Source organism: Trichosurus vulpecula, chromosome 4 (genome assembly GCF_011100635.1).
Source record: "Trichosurus vulpecula isolate mTriVul1 chromosome 4, mTriVul1.pri, whole genome shotgun sequence".
NCBI classification, from domain to species: Eukaryota; Metazoa; Chordata; class Mammalia; order Diprotodontia; family Phalangeridae; genus Trichosurus; species Trichosurus vulpecula.
The window spans coordinates 380,065,395-380,085,195 of NC_050576.1; positions in this window are offsets into that span (position 1 = coordinate 380,065,395).

A 19,801-nucleotide genomic window follows, 5' to 3' on the forward strand; every position below is an offset into this window, starting at 1 on the left:
CCTTAGTGGGTATGGATTGGCAACTAAGGTGGGGCCCAAGGTAGGGCTAACTCCAGGGAGGGCCTAGTTTACATGTCTGGGAGAGCAGAGGCTCTTAGACCACGTGGGTTTAAGTCAGCCTCTCTGTGACGATTCTAGGTCACGTGGGTGAATCGCATGTGTGACTTGCCCCTTGACGCTGAAAAAGATATAAAAACCAGGGGTTGGCTATCTGTTCTTGGAGCTCTTTGCTGCAGCAGTGGTGGCTCGTTACTCTGGGCCAGCCCTTGTTCTGAGCTCCCGGGCTGAACCTAGATGTTGGTAACTATGAATGGTATTGGGTGTGTCTGTTGATATTTGTAATTTATTTGTATTTGTTCTGAAGTTCAGGGTGCTGGATTTTTCCCCTGAACTAAGTGAATACTGTCTGTATGCTGGATTAAAGTAAACTTGTCAACCCCTTAGCCTTGCTTTCCTTAGTTAAGTAGATCAAAAGAACCTGTGCTGTTGGCAGCTTTCCGGGTGCTGGCTGTGGGGGGATCTTACACCCCCACAGAAGCTGCTAGCCGGATTGTTGAAACACCTGCTCATCTTATAGATTACTAAATTTTAGCTTAAAAGTTGTGTCTAAGAGTGTAATGCCAATCAAGGCAGCATACCTGCAGACTGCTGCTGCTGTGAATACTTTTAAGGATCTAATCACACAGTATAATTAACTCTCTATTCAGAACCTAAACATTGTTCAATAAACTAAATCATAACATTTGTAGCAATATCCTTAAGCAAAACATATCCTTCAATACATATGTTTATATACATATATATATATATATATATATATATATATATAACATATATATATATATATATGTTTACATATATCTCATAACACTCAGTATATCATATGACACATGGCATATATCATTGCATTCAGTAGCATTTCCCAAAATACTTGTTTACACAAGCAGCCAGTCCAGGCCAGGGTCTTCCCTAGCACAACATATCATCCTTAAGGGGTAGCAGAAAATACAAACACCATCCACCCCCAGGTCACAGTAAGTTACAATCTCTTCAATCAATACAGAGTGTCCAAGTAAAGTCCTCTTTTATCTTGACTCAAGGCTGACTTCCAAAGCCCATGGTTCCTCCTCCATGGGCCGATAGCTCCCAGCTCTTACCTGGGTTCACATGCAAGCAGCTATTTGCTCCTGCTCCTTGTCTCAGCTCACAGGGACTGTTCCACTCCAAGTTCTTCCTACTCCTGCCTGACAGCATACTCCATGTGCTCCTGCACACAGCTTCTGTTTCTAGGAAAACAAAGCTTAACAGGGCTACAACAATATTAACACACATTACCAGCACCATCATTAACACAGATCAACACATTAACACATTAACAGATTAATATATTAACACAGATCAACAGACAGGGTTTCTGTCTGAGAAATCAACACGGATCAATAGACAGGGCTTCTATCTTAGAAATTAACACAGATTAACAGAGGGAGCACCGACATCACAAACATTATTTCTGTCAGGGCTCCCCACAAGCAAATTCCCCTGGCCCACTCACACTCACTTCTCTCTTTCAACTCTGCTTCTCTCTCTACTTACATCGCTCCCTGCAAGCAATATATGCTGTTACCAATCAAAGACTCTTCTTGATTCAATCCAAAAACTCTTAATTCAATCAAAGGCACTTGATTGGCTTAGTGCTTAGAAAAATGCCAAAAGAAAATACAGAAAAAAAAATCTCACTTTGCTTGCCATTACAAAGGGTTACAGATATAGAGTGTAGGAGGAAGGATTTGGACCCACCTATTCCTGTCTGCGAAGAAATTTCCTCATAAGGAGATGCACATACCAATGAAATCAAGTATGGACAAGAAATAAAGGATTTTGTTACCCTTAGCATCTTTATCATCTTGTTGGTTCATATAGAGCTTGATGTTAGCTAAAATCCCCACATCTGCTTTTTTGTTTGTTTGTTTGTCCATCTCCAACCCCCCCTCCACTACATACAGAAAATGGTACAAAGCTTACTGTTACATCTTCTACATAGGTCAAAATGAAGAACTTTACATTCATCCTTGTCAAATTTCATTTTATTTTTTGGTAGCTCAGCAGTTAAAATTTGTGCAGAATAGCTCAAACTCCTTAATTCAAAGCTTCCAACTTTGTATCATTCAAAAATGTGCTAAGGACACTTTCCATGTCATTTGTTTGATTATTGATAAAAATATAAGATAGGAAAGCATACCAACAATTTACTGCATATTATTAGCAATCCTTCTCCATTTTGACATTGATCAAGTAATCAGTATTCTTTGGGTACTGTTGTTCAGCTCATTTAACTAGCCTAATACCTAGATTCTGTCTTAACCTCAAAAATATTGAAAAGTTTGATAAATTCCTTACTGAAACAAATATATGTTTTGTTTATAGGATATGTGATCTACCAACACAGTAAGACTTTGAAAAAAGTAGAATATTTCTAGGCATAGGAGATAGATTTTTATTAAAATAATCATGAGGGACTCTAAAAATTCACAAATATCTGTTCAAGTAAATTATTTTATAATTGTTCTGAGAACTGGCATTTTATGCCACTTTCTAATTTACATAATTTGTCCTATTTTTCCAATTAAAATAAGTGCATCTTCTGACATCTTTCTTTCTTTCTTTCTTTTTCTTACTTTTTGAAAACTTTTAAGGGGCTAGCTAGAATTCAATACTTTTAAGTTAAAAAGATTTAATAAAATGTATCCTCTGTTTATAATATATGACAAATGCTATGGGAAAATCAAAAGACAAATGTACCCCGCTTTCAAAAATTCCCATTTCTTTTCAAAGATAACATAGTAACAGCAGGGTGGCTCAGTGGATGGAATAATGGACTAGGAATCAAAATGGCCCAATGTGAAATCTGTTATCAGACATTTATTAGCTGTGTGACCTTACACAAGTTATTTAACCTCTTCTATTCCACAATCCATTCTAAATGAATATGAAACTACTATATTAAAGGTCATACTATTAAAATTTAGAGTAGGAGCAGGACATATACCTCTTACAGCGTTGGATAACACATATAATCTTAACCAAACAAGAGATAGAGGCAGTTACAAAAATTACAAAAGATAAGTGGATAACATTGAATACATGAAACTATAAAGTTTCTACAGAGACAAAACACTTAGGATAAAAGGAAGCAATTAAATGGGGAAAAATAACTTTGTATCAAATTTCTGAAAGTCTCCTAAAGATATGTATACAGATAGATAGATGGATAGACAGACAGAGAGACAGATAGATAGATAGATGATAGATAGACAGATAGATAGATGATAGATTAGATGACTAATAGCCATTTTGCAATACTCTACTTCAAAGGACCATTAACATCATGGGATGATGTCTTGACTTGAACATAAATGAGGCAGAGTTGCACAAAGTTCTCAGCCTCACTCTCTCTTCCAGAGTCATCAAAATCAAGTGGCAAAACAAAAGTCAATATGACTGGCAATGGCCCAAGATGCAGTGGACCTCTAAGCTCTAAGGCACTCCATAGCACCTGCTTTAGCTGCCTTCATAGCCACTGGAACAAATCGTTCTCATCCACCCATTCTATCAAGGGAAGTCTTCACAATCTTGGAATAGACATCCCCCTAACTCACCAACAGGTTTAAAGTTTGTCAGTTACCCTTAACCTGATTTAGTCCATCTGCCAAGATGGTTTCCCACAATGTGGCTTCTGTGCATGTTAAAGCTTCTGGTAGGCACAGATGAAAGTTGGATGAAAGTGAACAACAAAGGTGGATTAGCAGTCCTAAAAGAGTCTCAGCTAGTCCTCACATCAGAGGTGCTAGTCTTCCTTAAACATTCCAGCTAGGGGATAGAATCGGATAGAGTACTGGGCCTGAAGTCAGGAAGATGCATCTTACCAAGTTTAAATTTGGACTCAGACACTTGCTATGTGATAGTGGGCAAAACACTTAACCCTGTTTGTCTCAGTTTGGTCATCTATTAAATAAGCTGGAAAAGGAAATGGGAAAACCATTCCAATATCTCCAATAGTAAGTGGTGAAAAGATCTGAACAAATAATTCATCAAAAAAATTTCAAAGTATTCACAGCTACATGAAGAAATGCTTCAAATCACCAATAATAAGAGAAACAGCAAATTAAAATAATCCTGAGCTTTTACCTCACACTCTTCAAATAGACAAAGATGACAAAAAATGGCTATTGTCAATGCTGGAGGGACTGTGGAATGATAGGCACACTAATACATTGATAGTAGAGCTATGAAATGGTATACTTCTTTTGGAAAGCAATTTAGAATTGTGAAAGTAAAGTGAATAAAATGTCCATAGCTTTTGATTAAGAGACTCCATTGGTGGACTCACCCCAAGGAAGCCATCAGTAAAATGAAAGTCTGTAAGCACTTATTGTGATAGCAAAGAATTGGAAACAAAGCACAGGGTGTTGACACATAGGCAAAAATGCATATTTTCAAGAAATGAAATGAATGAAATTTTCAACAACAGTTTTGCTTAATTGGAATATTAACAAATAACATCTTCAATATGATTTCCATCATTTGTAATGCAAAGGATGATGTGCTTTGCAAGATTCACGTGAACTCAATGCAATAACTCTATATTGCCATCAATTTCAGCACATTCACTCTTTATGTATTCAATCAAGTGTGCTGCATCTGTGATTTTCATTGAGTACACCTTCTCCTTTAGCATGCCACAGAAAAAGAAGTCAAGGGGGCTAGGTCTCTTAATATACCAAATATTTCAAAATATTTATTTTTGCCTATGTGTCCAGACCTTAGGGGACACCCTGTAGATGTTCTTTGGAGAATAGTTAAACCAATTAATTCCATTAATATAATGGAATATTACTGTGTGATAAGAAATCATGTATATGATGAAAATAGAAAAGCACTTAATCTACATGAACAGATTTGAAGGAAAATAAGTAGAGCTGAGAAGAGAACACACATAGTAACCAAAACAATATAAATGAAAAGAACAAGCACAAACAACAACAAAATCAACAGTGAATGCAAGAAATTAAAAATATCAAGCATGACTAGAATAAAAAGATATGAAAAGGTCACTGTCACCACCATCACCATCACCAATCCATCTCTTCTTGGAGGTAAGCAGTCCAGATATGTTAGACATTGCACATAATTACAGACTTTTCCAATGTAGCAACCAGTTGTTCTGAGTTCTTTTTTTCCCCTTTAATAAATACTATTTGTTATATGGAATGGCTTCCCTTGAGAGGGGGAGGAATCCTGGGGATAATGATGATGATACAAAACAACAGAATACAAAACCAAAAACTTATTTAAAAAAATATTGACTGCTTCAGTTAGTATCATTGTCAAGTCTCTGGAATTTTTCTATAAGCAAATAGGTACAGTTTTATCTACTCTTTACTTATATTTATGCCTTTTATTTGTAAATTGCTGTTGCTAGCATTTCCAGAAGTATCTCAAATAATAGTGAGGAAAGCAGGTGTCCTTGATTCACTCTGTTATTTATTGAAAAAGGTTCACTGTATCTCCTATTGCATATAATCAACTTGATTTTAGATGATTTATGCTATGTAAAAAAAAAAATCCTTCTGTCCATATAATTTATAAGGTTCTGTGCATAAAAGTTTTACACTTTATCAAAGGATTTTTAAGCTCTCTGTCTGGTCTGATATCAGTATTCTGTATTGTTTAAGGGAATCCTCTATTTCTTTTATGTTTTCAGCTTTGCTAGTATATAACTGTGCATAGCATGGTGTAAGTATTCTTTTTTATTATTTCTGGTTTTATTGTGATTTGACCTTGTGCATTTGTATTTAATTGATTTATTTTCTGCCCTCTTACAGATCAGATCAGCCAAAGGTTTGTCAATGTGGCTTTTCAAAGAAACAGCTTTTAGTTTTACTCACCACTTATTTGTTTTGTTTCCAATTAATTGCATTTTTAATTTTTAATATTCCCCTTTTGTGCATATTTATGATTTATTTGCTGGCTTTCTATTTTTTAAGTGTATATTCAGTTCATCAATCTCTTTTTCTATTCTGTTAATATATAAATATATATATACATATATATATGTATGTATGTATATATATATATATACATATATATGTATGTATGTATGTATATATTAGTAGGGAAATGATTTTTCCCCTGAGGATTCATTTAACTACATCCCAGAAAATTTGGTATGTTATTTTATCATTATACTTTTCTTTCTCATAATCATTAATTGCTTATATGATTTGTTCTTTGACCCACTCATTATTTAGAATTTGTTAAGTGTCTCTTTAGATCAATGTCTTTTGTGAAAGTGTTAGTACTTAGTATGAAGAGCAGTTCTATTTAAGACAGAAAACTGCCAAACTCATGGAACTATTTCTGGGCTCTATAGAGCATTCTAACCATTTATTCATTCATCCAGATGCTGTGTGCTGGCCAATCAGAATGGAGCTCACAGGAAAAAAAAAAACAAACAAACAATAGTTCAAGTTAACTCTTTAAGGCAGTTTGCCAAGATAACATAGCAGTCACAAAACTCCCTCTTCCTTCCTTCCTTCCTTCCTCCTCCTTCCTTCCTTTTTTCTTTTCTTCTTTTTTTCCTTCCTCCCTTTCTCCCTCCTTCCCCCTCCCTCCCTCCCTTTCTTTCTTTCCTTCTTTCTTTCTTTTTGTTTCTTTCTTTCCTTCTTCCTTCCTTCCTTCCTTTCTGTTTACTTATCATGCTTAAAATGGAAGTAAAGAACATCAAGTCTTTATGAAAAGCTTCACTTTTCTCCAATGTTAGGTGGCAGTAAAGGATAAGAGCTGCCACTGGGAACTCTGAGGTAATGTAATCAGTTCTCTCCAAGAACTCAGCAATTGTTAAGCTGAAGCCTCCTCTCAACTGATTGCTTTTAGCTGTCATAGATCAGAATTAGAAGCTTTTAAGACCCTCTACTTTCTTCAGTTCTTTTCAGGTTCCTTTATCTCTCCAGCTGCTGGCCTGTGATGCCTCTTGTCTTTTCCATTAATGCTTAATACAATTAACACAAAGAAAACACAAGTGTTCCATCAGCCACCACAGCACCATCCATATGTGGAACCATCAGTTACGGCAAATGAAGTTATGAATGCTTTGGATAACTTCACTTACCTTGGTAATGTACTTTCCAGGGATGTACACATTGATAATGAGATTGACGCATGCATTGCCAGAGCTCACTCAGTGTTTGGGAGGCTCCAAAGGAAAGTCTGAGAGAGAAGAGGTATTAAACTGATTACCAAACTGAAGGTCTACAGAGCCATGGTGCTGACCTCGTTGTATGCTTATGAATCCTGGATGATCTACCAGCACCACACCAGGAAACTGAATTCCTTCCATCTAAATTGTCTCAGGAAAATTCTGAAGATCACCTGGCAGGATAAGGTACCAGACACTGAGTTCCTCACTCAAACTAAACTGACAAGCATTCAAACTCTGCTTCAGAGAGCACTAACTCTGATGGGCTGACCACGTTGTTGGAATGCAAAATGTATGCTTGCCAAAAAGACTATTTTATGGAGAACTCACACAGGGCAAGTATTCACATGGTGGTCAGAAGAATTTTGAGTTCTTCCAAAGAACTTTAGAATTGATTGTGTAACATGGGAGACATTGGCACAGGATTGCTCAGCATAACATTCCCACAGTCAGAGAAGGTGTTGTGCTCTGTGAGTAAAGCAGAATTGAAACAGCTCAAAGGAAATGTAGGATGTGCAAGTTTGGAGTATTCACCCCAAGTGACATGGACTGTTTGTGCCTGACCTGTGGTAGAGCATTCTGAGCTCATATTGGCCCAATCAGCCACAGTCGGGCACATTAAATCTTGACTCAAGCATAATGATGTCATTTTGGTCCTCTTTGAGAATGAAGGGCAACAACCAACCAATAGCTCTCAATAGAACTTTTTTTTTTCTCCTATCAAATCAACAGTAATTTTAAAAACCAAACATCAGTCTATAAACTTGATTTCTTTGTGTGTCTGTCTTTCTCTCGTTTTGTCTCTCTGACTCCATTACTCTATCTCTCTGTCTCTGTCTCTGTCCCTGTCTCTCTTCCCTCTCTTGTCATAAGACATATATGTAAATTCTAGTCCAAATAAGTATAGAATAGGGGGTGGAGGGTGGGATTGACTAGATCATAGGCTGCTCTATCAAAAAAAAATAACCTTTTTAAAGAACAAAAGAGTGATTTTCCATTATATATAAAATATTATATGTAACCTAATTTGAAACTGTTCCCTTCTCAATAAATCTCTGAGTACTGAATTTGCTAGTTATATTACAATTAAAAGCATCCTTGAGACTATTATGTGAAGGACCCAGCCAAGAACTTTTCAATGACTTACCTTAACCTCTAGAGTTCTTTTTAATATTAGGACATTTTTAATGTTCACATTTTAACAACAAGCAATAATCTAATCTTCAGATCTGTTTTATAAGATATCTCTGTGGAATTAAGCATGTAATAGAGATTGTCTCTGAATTATAAACCATTCAATCTCTGCAAATTCCTCTTTTGCTGAGGTCAGTCTAGTCCTGGAACTGGAAAGCACATTAGCCTTCTATCTACCTTCCAAGATGGATTCACTAATGGGAGGAACTATCCTTTAAGATATTGCCATTTGGTATGCAGCAATTTGGTGCAGGAAGGGGCAGAAAAAGAAGTTATATGAAAGGAAAACATATAAAGCAATTTATAAAAGATGTCAACATTGCCTCTTTCATATATGAACAGATCGGTGTCTGGAAGAAAAAAGAAAAAAAGAATGTTTATTAAATTAAAAACTAGTACTTTCTCTGGATGCTATCTTCATCCAGAGAAAGAACTGTGAAGTTTGAATACAGATTGAGGCGCACTACATGCTCGCCTTTTTGCTTCTCTTTTGTTTTTGTTTTTGGGGTTTTTTGGGGTTTTTTTTGGTTGTGTCTCTTCTTTCTCATGATTCATTCCATTGGTCATAATTCTTCTCCACAACTTGACTAGTGTATAAATTAATTCAATGCGAAAAAAAAATTAAAAACTAGTAAATTATCATGTAAAGAAAGTCTTTATGGTGGAGATATGAAAAAATTGATTGCAAAAGAGATAGAAAATGAAGTGCGACACAAGTGTAAAATATCTAAATACTTTGTAAGTGATAAAGGGTATTGTCTCTATTTTGTGCAGACAATGCAAAAAAAAAAAAAATTAAAGGGCCAAAGAAAGATATTTTATTTGCTAAAGACTGATAAAAAGAAGCAAGACACTCAAAATTGTTTAATTGGGTTTTATGTAGAAAGCCATATTAACCTGTATCAAGCTTTGTGTTGTAAAAGAATCAATCATAACAGGAAGCACCTAAGAACCTCTGGTTGGTTCCAGGAGCTCACAGTACACTCTGCTGCCACATCTGGTTTGAGAGAAAGAAAGCTTTGCTAAGAATTCTGCTAACTACAAATAAATTGACTGAAGCTTAGCGAATGAAGAGCTGGATGAGCTTGTCAATATCATACACAGAGATAGCCTGAAGACTTTTGTAGTTCTTGGATATAAATATTATAGCTAGCTAAATGAAAATTAAAATGTTTTCTCAGTGCCCTTTCCAGTTTGAAGATCCTTTTCTTTGTTGAAAAAAGCAGAATAGTAGTCATATATAACTGCCTTTTTTCTGTCATCATTTAATATTCCTCAAACATTAGCCCATCCATTTCTTGATCTTACATTTACTCTAACAACTTTGAAATGAAATTTGTTTTTCTTTAGCAATTTTTGAAAGCCTCAGTTGATTTTGGATTTAATTTACTAAGATCCTTCCTATTTATACTTTTCCTTTAATTTTTAACATTTTGTTCATTCACAAGTTAATTAAAAAATATATAGTTATATGGATTTCTTTAGGTAGCTGTCCATTTTCTTTCTAATTGGGATTAATCTTGATTATTTGATCAAAATTATTCTTTGTAGTATACTATATCCCTCTTCAGCATCATTAGCAATAAAATTATTTATATACATACACACATGCATGCTTGTATGCATGTGCAAATATATATGTAGGTATGTGTATACACAAAATACAAAAAATGTACATATATATATGTGTGTGTGTGTGTGGATATATTATATATATGCTAGTTAGCTGTTTTATATCAATAAATAAATTGAACAAAGAGATCCCAATATTTATTCCCGAATATGTAAGAAATGATCAGATTACCAGAACAAACAAATAACTTTTCAAAAAACACCAAAATATGAAGACTCTCAAAGGAAATCATGGAAAAACATCAAGAAGGAATAGGGCCTAGCAATTCCAGATCATGAAGTGTGCTGCGAAGCAGCAATCGTTAAATGTTTGGTGCTAGTTAAAAAATAGAGATGATAAGTACTACAGATTACCTATACAACCTCCACAAGAACTTAAACATAATAACATAGGGTTTAATAAACCCACAGACCCAATTACTCAGGTAAGAACTCACTATTCAACAAAAAACACCTGGAAAACTAGACAGCAATCAGGCCAAAGTTATATATAGACTGACATCTGACTTAGATAAAATATGTGGCATCAGAAGCAAATTAGAGGGGCAAGGCGGGGGAGGGGGGGGGGGATAGTTTTTAGGATCTTTGGATCTTTGAATAAGGGAGGAGTTCATGACCAAAAAACAAATGGAAGGGACTGTGGAAGATAAAGTGGACAATTCTGATGTTGATGTTAGTTGATTATATAACATTAAAAAGGTTTTGTACAGACAGAAACCAATATAGTTAAAATGAGAAGGGAAACAGTTAACTGGGGTGGGGTGGGGAGGGATCTTTGCATCCCATTTCTCTGATAATGGTCATGTTTCCAAGGTGTATGTGTGTGTGGGGGGGGTGGGTGTGTGAGTGTATGTTTAAGTTCAATAGGAAAAAAACAAACATTTCCCAATAGATTAAAGGCAAACAAGTATTAAATTATTAATGGATAGATTTCAAAGGCAGAAATCCAAGATATCAATAACCATGAGAAAAATGAACCAAATCAATAACAATTAGATTATAGCTAATTAAATCATATCTATCAGATTGCTGAAGATGACAAAAGAGGCAAATCACAAATATTGGTGAGGTTGACAGAAAACAGGTGCACAAAAGCACTTTTGGTAAATCTGTTAACTGGCTTAACCATTCTTGACAACAATTTGGGACTATGAACCAAAAGTTACTAAACTATGCATATGCTTTGACTTATCAAGACTACTACCAAACCAATGCACTAAAGAGATTAGAGGAAGAGGAAAATGACTCAAATGCAGAACCAGGAGAACTTTATACAACACTATTACAAAGCAAAGCAATTTTGAAAGACTTGAGAACTCTGATCAATTTCAATTACAATCCCAAAGGAATGGAAATGCACCATGTTTGCCACATTCGGACACAGAAAGGTTGGAGGACTCAAAATGAAAAATGGGACATACATTTTTAGACATGACCAATATAGAAATATGCTTTGCTTGACCAGACATATTTATTATGAGGGCTTTATTTTTGCTCTCTTGTTATTACTGCATGGGAAGCAGGTGTTGAGATTGGAGGGAGAGAATATCAATGCTTGTTAATTGAAAAAATGCAAAATAATGTATAGCTCCTAATCACACATATGTATTCTGTGTAACAATAGATTTATTAGCTACTGGGCAATCTTTATTTTGCCCCCAGAAAAAAGCAGAAAATGCAAAAGAACCACGCTATAATCTTCCTCTCTGGGGCTTCCCACTTTCTACCAGAGGCCTCAAGTGCTATATATACAATATGACTCTGTGTTTCAGACTCTCTCAAGAATGGAATTTAATTTGGAGTTGCCAATAGAGAACATTCTAACATTTCAGCTTTAAGCCACTTGGAGATTCTTACAGACATTCAGCATTATGATATGATATAAGTCCTTGGACTCCCTCATAATAGAATCACATAAGGGTGCACCTAGAAGGGAACAGACTCTAAAGGGCACTTCCAAAATTGAACCTGTAAAGTGATGAGAAATGTCACAATAGATATTTGGCATATTTATTTTCTTTTTCCTCACAAGCATATATAGTAGAAAAATTATTTAGTGAAACGTCAACAAAAAATAAAAATTTAATTTCCTTCAGATATTTGTAAAAGATAAAATGCCACAATGTAACATATGCAAGCTGACGACAGAATACTTGATATGACCACTTAAATAATCTCCTCTAGAAAATGACCCTGTGGAGAAAGTGCTCATTTTTTAAAATAACATAAGCCTCACTTATATAAGATACAATCTTGTGCTTACAGTCAGGAAGCTTAACACTCTGCTGGAAAGAGATGAACTCTTCTATTAGGGCTTTCCAATTTGACATTGTCTTTTTCAAGTACCATGTAAGTACTCTCTTCACACTGTATATCTACCAAATAGTGTAATATCTCAGGCTCAGAGTTAGATGCTTGTAAGCTAAGTGTTCCAAGTCTGATCTTAGCATTTATATAGAAATTTGAAACCACATTGGATAGCACAAAAAGTCTCCTTTAATTTAGCCACAAAGTTAGACTTTTTTTAAGGGAGTGCATTTTATAATATTTATAGTTACGACTCATGACCTTTTCAGTTTTCTGTTTAGTTTCTGTTTTGTTTTGTTATTAGTGCTAGTCAAAAGGAAACCTTTTGGATTTTGTATGATTTCTTTTAGCAGATTTCAGATCCCCCCTCAGAGCTTTTGCTACAATATAAAAATTATATTGCTTCCATGAGACAATATGGAATCCATGCTTATCTTCTCATGCACTGAGTATACTTTCCCTTACATTCCCCAGGACATTTGTCCAGGAAGGGAGTCAGGATACATCTTGCTCCCTACTGCACTTCCAGATTCTTCCTTTGTTCGCATTACTTCTCCACCTCTCCTCCTTTGAAATTTACTCTGATATAAATTTTTCTTCTATCCAAATTGTGGTGGCTATTTTGTACCAACTCCCAGGTTATTCTTCTTTCTTTCTCAAGGAGCCTCAGTACCTGGTTCATATCTTCCTTTCAGCCCTAACTCCTGCCCATATACTAAGGGATTTCAATATCTGTACTGATGCGTGATCAAATTCCCTATGCTCCAAATTCCTCTGTCTCTATAAACCCCGTGCCCAACTTTTACTTTAGCCATGCAAAGTCATGGTCACATACTGGATCTCTCCCTTTGCACAATTATTTTACTTCCTTGATTTAAAAAAAAAAAGACAAAAAACATCCTGATATTCTTCTCTATGACCATCATTCCATCTTGACCACTCTTTGTATATCACCTCTCCTAAATTTATTCTTCTCCCTCATCATAATCTCCAACTTCCCAGATTTTCTCAGGCCTTTACCTCTGCTGACTTCACATTCTTCTGCTCCCAATCTTGACACTATATTTAACTGATTCAGTTTTATTTTTTTAACCTGTTCTTGAAACCCTTGCCCCTTGTTCTATCACTAGTTCCCAAACTCAAGCCTTGGATTACTCCTACCATGTACCTCTTCTTCTTACTCACATGTTATTGAGTTCCTATGAAGGAAGTCACACAATTCTGCTCACTAGGTACCTTATACATTGTTATCAGACTGCTACTGGGCCCTACCTGCAACAAGTCAATCATATTATTTCCTCTTATTTGATTCCCTATCTCATTATCCACTGATGATATCTCAAAATTTTTCTTCTCTCCTCAAGACTACCATACCCAACTTCCCCAATCTCTCTTAGCTAATGAACTTGACTATTACTTTACTGAGAAAATGAGGCCATTCACATAATCTCCTTCTTTTCCACTTCTTTTTCATCTCAAAACCCTGTGACATTTTCTTTACTAATTCCTTTCCTACAGTTTCAACTATTCTCAGTTCATAGTTAAGGCTATACATGAAAGGTAGGGCAGGCTTGCCCAAGGTATCCCTTTCTATTGTGAAATTAGGGACTATCCATTTTGATTAAAGTCAGTAAAAAAACCTTTTAATTTTAAAGTATGAGTTATATTATTCAATAAAAACTGAATTGTGTAGGATATAAGACGTCATAGAAATATGTAAGAAACCCATGTCCATCGGAAATATCTATCCCCACTACTATGATGCCACCTGATCATTAGTTTTTCCATTCCTCTCTGACTATTATTTTATTAAAACTTTGACCTATGTAAGTAGCACTGTCAGGCATGCCCACTGTGTGGTAGTGTGTGCAATTTTTGTCACATTTCATTATTTTCCAGATTTGTGATTTCCTCAGAGTAAAGAGCTCCTGGTGAGGAACTCCCTATACCAATGGAAATTTGCATCTGTTCTGCAATTTCTGCTTTCCTGGGGCACCGAAAGATTAAGTGACTTGCCCAGGATAACATTGCCAGTATGTTTCAATTGTAAGACTTGAATAACAGCAGCAATAGAATAACTATTTTTTATTGTATTTATTGTAACTAACACTTTTACAATGCTTTAAAAATTTCAAAGTTCTTTACTTATATCATCTCATTTTCTCCTCATAATAGCCCTGGATGGTAGCTTCTATTATTATCCCCATTTTATAGACTTGGATTTATATCATCCTTAAATTTATATTAATTTATATCCATTTTAAATGGCCCGTTTATAGGTAGGCCAGTAAGTGTCAGAAGCAAGAACCAAACCCAAGTCATCCTGACTTCAAGGCTAGCTCTCCATCTGCAACACAATAGTCCTTCTCTTGAGCTATGCATTCTGCTGCTATGACAGAATGAACCTAGGATCTTACATTTAAATTGAATACTATAAACTCACAATCTAATGAATTAATAATGCAAATATCTTGAAATCTTTGGTTAAAAACTTGCATGAAGACAATGCCATCACCAACTGCAGTTTATTGTCATAAACTGAGTAATTACCATGAAGCATTTCATCTGATGACCCAGTATGTGGTATACCAAAGAGAAAAAAAAAATAGTTTAAAGTGCCAGTCTCCAGTATCTAGAAAAAGGTAGAGGTGGTTAGATGATAGTCCATCAAATAATTCAGCAGTTTGGTCTTTCTGCCATTTCTTCTCCTTTAATGATGCAGCATATTAAGGTCATACTGATCCAACATTTATTGATAAGGGATTCAGATCCTGGTATGAAAGTGTCATTTTTTAATTAAATAACAGCTGTCAGAATCTCATGTGTTGAGCTTTTCTTAATGGTCAAGCTTTAATGAAAGAAAACCTATTGATGTTCTGTTGGGACAAGCAGACTCATTTCTACAAATAAGAACATTGCCATAACCAAAATGAAATGAAATGACTCATTAACATTGTTCTGTATTTGGTGAAAGGTCAGGGAGCAGTTAGGGTCCTCATAAAAAAACCAAAACAAAACAAAAAAAAAACAATAACAACAAAAAACCCAAACCTGACAGGTTTTTAGAAATGTTTGTTTCAAATTTCATCAATATGCTCAAAAATGCAAACCTTTAATGATTTAACAAGAAAAGACAATGTCTTCGCTAAATGAAAAATGGTCACAATAATTTCTGATGTCACTACTGACTGTCAAAAACATGAACAGATGTTCACTGTGGTATTGATGAGGGCACAGTCTCTGGGAACCCCTTGAACCATTGAACTCTCCTTGAATCTTCCCACTTGATCTGGCTTTGGCCTGAGGCTATAACCATTAAGCCCAAATGCCTACCTTGCCCAGTCCTCTATTGTCCAGCTGTTTCCCACCCTTAATCCTGTTTCCCATCCTTAATCCTGATCAAAATATCTATACCCTAGCTCTGTTACCCTAGCCCTTTATTGTCTGTCATCTCCATGTAGCCTTCAGCTATTTCCCCCACCCTGGAGTCTGACCTCATCCCAGTCCCTTCAAGCTCCTCCTTAGACTCATCCTTAAGTCCCTCCCTAGACCCCTCTTCTGGTATATAATCTGTGTATATAATCTCCATTTTGCCTCCATGAAGTTGGTCAGATCCAATCTAGCTCAGATTGGTCTGGCCCGCTTTCCTTACAGGCATCGCAAGGGGTGGGATCTCTTGGGGCAGGCCTATTTGGCTAACTCTCAATAAACTTTATCTTTTCCCTTGGCTGAGAAAGCTTGAGTTGAATTCTTTCGGCAGGACCCAGTATGTCGGTACTTTGGGGTGTCGAGCACCCCTCACCCCAAACCCTCATCATTTATGGTTCCCTGACCGGGAAGAACTGCTAATCTCAAGTTTTTCTCCAGCCAAGACTGAAGGTATGTGAGCTTCCCCCTCTCCCAATCCCCCTCCTCGCTCTCCAAGCATTTTGGATGTGCTTCTCGGACCTGACCTCAGCAGGTCCCAGTGGGTTGGACAGCTCGGTCCAGTGGTCTCAGTGGGTCAGACAGCCAGGTGGCTGTCCTGTTCATCCTGACGCTATCAGGTGGTTCTCGGTCCAGTGGTCTCAGTGGGTCGGACAGCTATTAGCCTGTCCCGTTCATCCTGACGCTATCAGGTGGTTCTCGGTCCAGTGGTCATGTCGGAGGCCATGAACTTAAGCATGGGTTCTGAGGCATGGAGGACATGGACGGATGCCCCATCCGGAAGCATGTGCCAGATCCTTTCAATTGTTTCGGCGCCGGGAATTTGGGAAAGTTTCAGGTACCTTCCGTTTATTTTGTTTTCTTCTTTTATTTTATTTGTCTCCCGACAATTACTCCTAACTTCTCCCTTACTAAGGAGGAAGGAATTTCCAGCCAAAGGGACCCCTATTCAGGTTTTGACCTCATGGCCTGCCTCTGCTGCAGGCCCTGCAACATCTATCACCATGGGCCCTACCCCCATGGCAATCCCTACTCAGGTTCCAGCCTCGGGTCCTGCCCCCATGGCAATATCTCCTCCCCTAGCCCCTCTCTCTGAGGTAGCACCCACTTGGGTCTCTGGGGTATCTTCCCCTCTGACTTCTACCCCTCCTCAGGTATCAACTGATTTTCTCCCTTGTCAGCCTGATCCCCTGGCCTGGCAGTCCAATCTAGTTCAACCAGCACTGCCCAGTCCCTACCTCACAAGAAGTGGGACTTCCTATATCCCTCCCCAAGCCTCAGTCTCCACAGCAACTTCAAGGCTTTTTTTCCCTGAGGGAAGTGCCAGCTTCCTCTATGGGGATAACCAGGGTACACGTTCCATTCTCCATTTCAGAGATCATTCAGGTTAAGGAGAAGCTGGGGAGATACTCAGAAGACCCCACTAAGTTTACTGAGGGTTTAGGGATCTGTCCCTACAATTTGAAGGGGCAGCAATCCTTAGCATGTATTTCATTAATCAATCTGCCCCAGATATTAGGAGGAAACTGCAGAAATTGGCCATGGGACTCCAAACACCTCAGGTCCAATTGCTGGAGATGGCCTTTGGAGTTTTCAACGATAGAGACCTGGTTGCAGCAGAGGAAAGAAAATGCAGGGAAAGAGCTAGAGACAGAGAACATACTCAATTCTTGGCTGGTGACATGGCCAGGAAAAGACCCAAGGAGCGCCCCTCCAGGGAGTCCCCTTGAAAGCCCATTGGCTTGGGCAGTGGGGAAACCTGCCTTCGATGCCACAAGGAGGGTCACTGGTCCAGGGAGTGCCTCTCTAGGGCGCCCCCCTGGAGGAAGCGTCCTGGATCCACACCTCCAGGACTCTGCCCAGCATGTAACCAGGAGGGACATTGGAGGAAGGAGTATCCCCGAAGTTGGAAAAGTGGTAGAGCCTCCTCTCAGTACCCTGTCCCTCCAGTCTTCTCAAGACCTGGAAGGAGGGGAAAGCCTGGTGCTTGGCAGTGCTCCCACTTTCTCCACCTCTCTCGCGGAGTCCTGGGCGAAATCAAGGCAGAAGGTAAGGTTACCCACTTTATCACGGCTATGTTCTCTTGTTTTAACTAGTTGCTCTGGCCCCACATACCCCTTGAACCCATCGAGTCATGGGCATCAAGGATCTGTTGTTTGAACATTCTTTCTCTGGCCCTGTTCCCTTCTTGGGAAGGGACCTGATGGTGAAATTGGGAAGCCAATTTTCTCTAGTTAAACCTCATAACTCCCTTTGTCCTCTGTTTCCCAGACCTCCCCATGTTCCCTCAGAGGTGTGGGAGAGGGTTGAGCCAACTGTTTGGGATCAGGGAATTCCTGGGCAAGCTACTTCTGCCACCCCAGCCATAGTTCCCCTCCATAGCCTTCAATATCCAATTAAGCCCAAGGCTTGGGAGGGACTACAACCATTAATTGGCACTCAAGGCCCTGACTCACTCCCTCTAGAGTGGGGCCCCTACCCACCACAAGCTTTTGGGACTTTGAAAACTAAACTGACCACCACTCCAGCATTAGCTTTACCTAATCTAGAAAAACCTTTCACTCACTCTGCTGATGAAAGGAGAGATCAGGCTTTGGGAATCCTAACCCAGTCCTTAAGACCTGACTGCAAGCCCTGTTTTCCAAAACAATTAGATTCTCTGACTGCTACAGCCATTCAGATTGAGGAAGCTTCTAAACTTCTAGCAGACCAGCCCCTAGAAGCTCTGACTTGCCAGGGCACCTGGGAAGCAGAGGGCCACCGGTGCCTGGCTAACCACAGGCTCACCAAATATCAAACCTTGCTCTTAGATACCCCCGACCTAATTTGGATGTGCTACACACTTGTGAACCCCGAAGCAGTGTGGTACACAGAACAAGTGATTAGGGGAGCTAGGTATGAAATAGTCATCTTTAATTCCCATCAGGGATATTGTCCTTTCTCAATACTCCTATACTGCCTGTTTGCTGCTTGTTTGCTTAACCACTTTGCCAAGTTCATCTCCTCCAGGCTCCAAGCCATCAACTGCCAGATGACTGTGGACCCCTTGAACTGGACCCATCAAGCCAGCTCTACAGCCCTTGCCAGCAGGAAGCAGTTTCAGAATCTGAGATCTTCATCCCTGACCCCAAAAGAATTTGGGTCCCATTTGTTTGAGGGGGAATGATGAGGGCACAGTCTCTGGGAACCCCTTGAACCCTCCTTGAATCTTCCCACTTGATCTGGCTTTGGCCTGAGGCTATAACCATTAAGCCCAAATTCCTACCTTGCCCAGTCCTCTATTGTCCAGCTGTTTCCCACCCTTGATCCTGTTTCCCATCCTTAATCCTGATCAAAATATCTATACCCTAGCTCTGTTACCCTAGCCCTTTATGGTCTGTCATTTCCATATAGCCTTCAGCTATTTCCCCCACCCTGGAGTCTGATCTCATCCCAGTCCCTTCAAGCTCCTCCTTAGACTCCTCCTTAAGTCCCTCCCTAGACCCCTCCTCTGGTCACCCCAGACCACCCCTCAATCCCTCCCACAATCTTGTGTATATAATCTCCATTTTGCCTCCATGAAGTTGGTCAGATGCAATCTAGCTCAGATTGGTCTGGCCCACTTTCCTTACAGGCGTTGCAAGGGGTGGGATCTCTTGGGGCAGGCCTATTTGGCTAAGTCTTAATAAACTTTATCTTTTCCCTTGGCTGAGAAAGCTTGAGTTGAATTCTTTCGGCAGGACCCGGTGTGTCGGTACTTTGGGGTGTCAAGCACTCCTCACCCCAAACCCTCATCAGTATGTTATTTTGACAATGAAAATCAGTCAAGTTGAATATTTTATTTATCTTCAGATAGTATTAATAATTTTCTGTTATGCCCATTTAGATATCTTAGAATTCTCAAAATTGACTGATTATCTTGATGTCTATGTGTTTGGATAGTTAACATATATGAATGTACTGTAAGAGGAAGGAAGGAAGAAAGAAAGAAAGGAAGGAGGGAAGGAA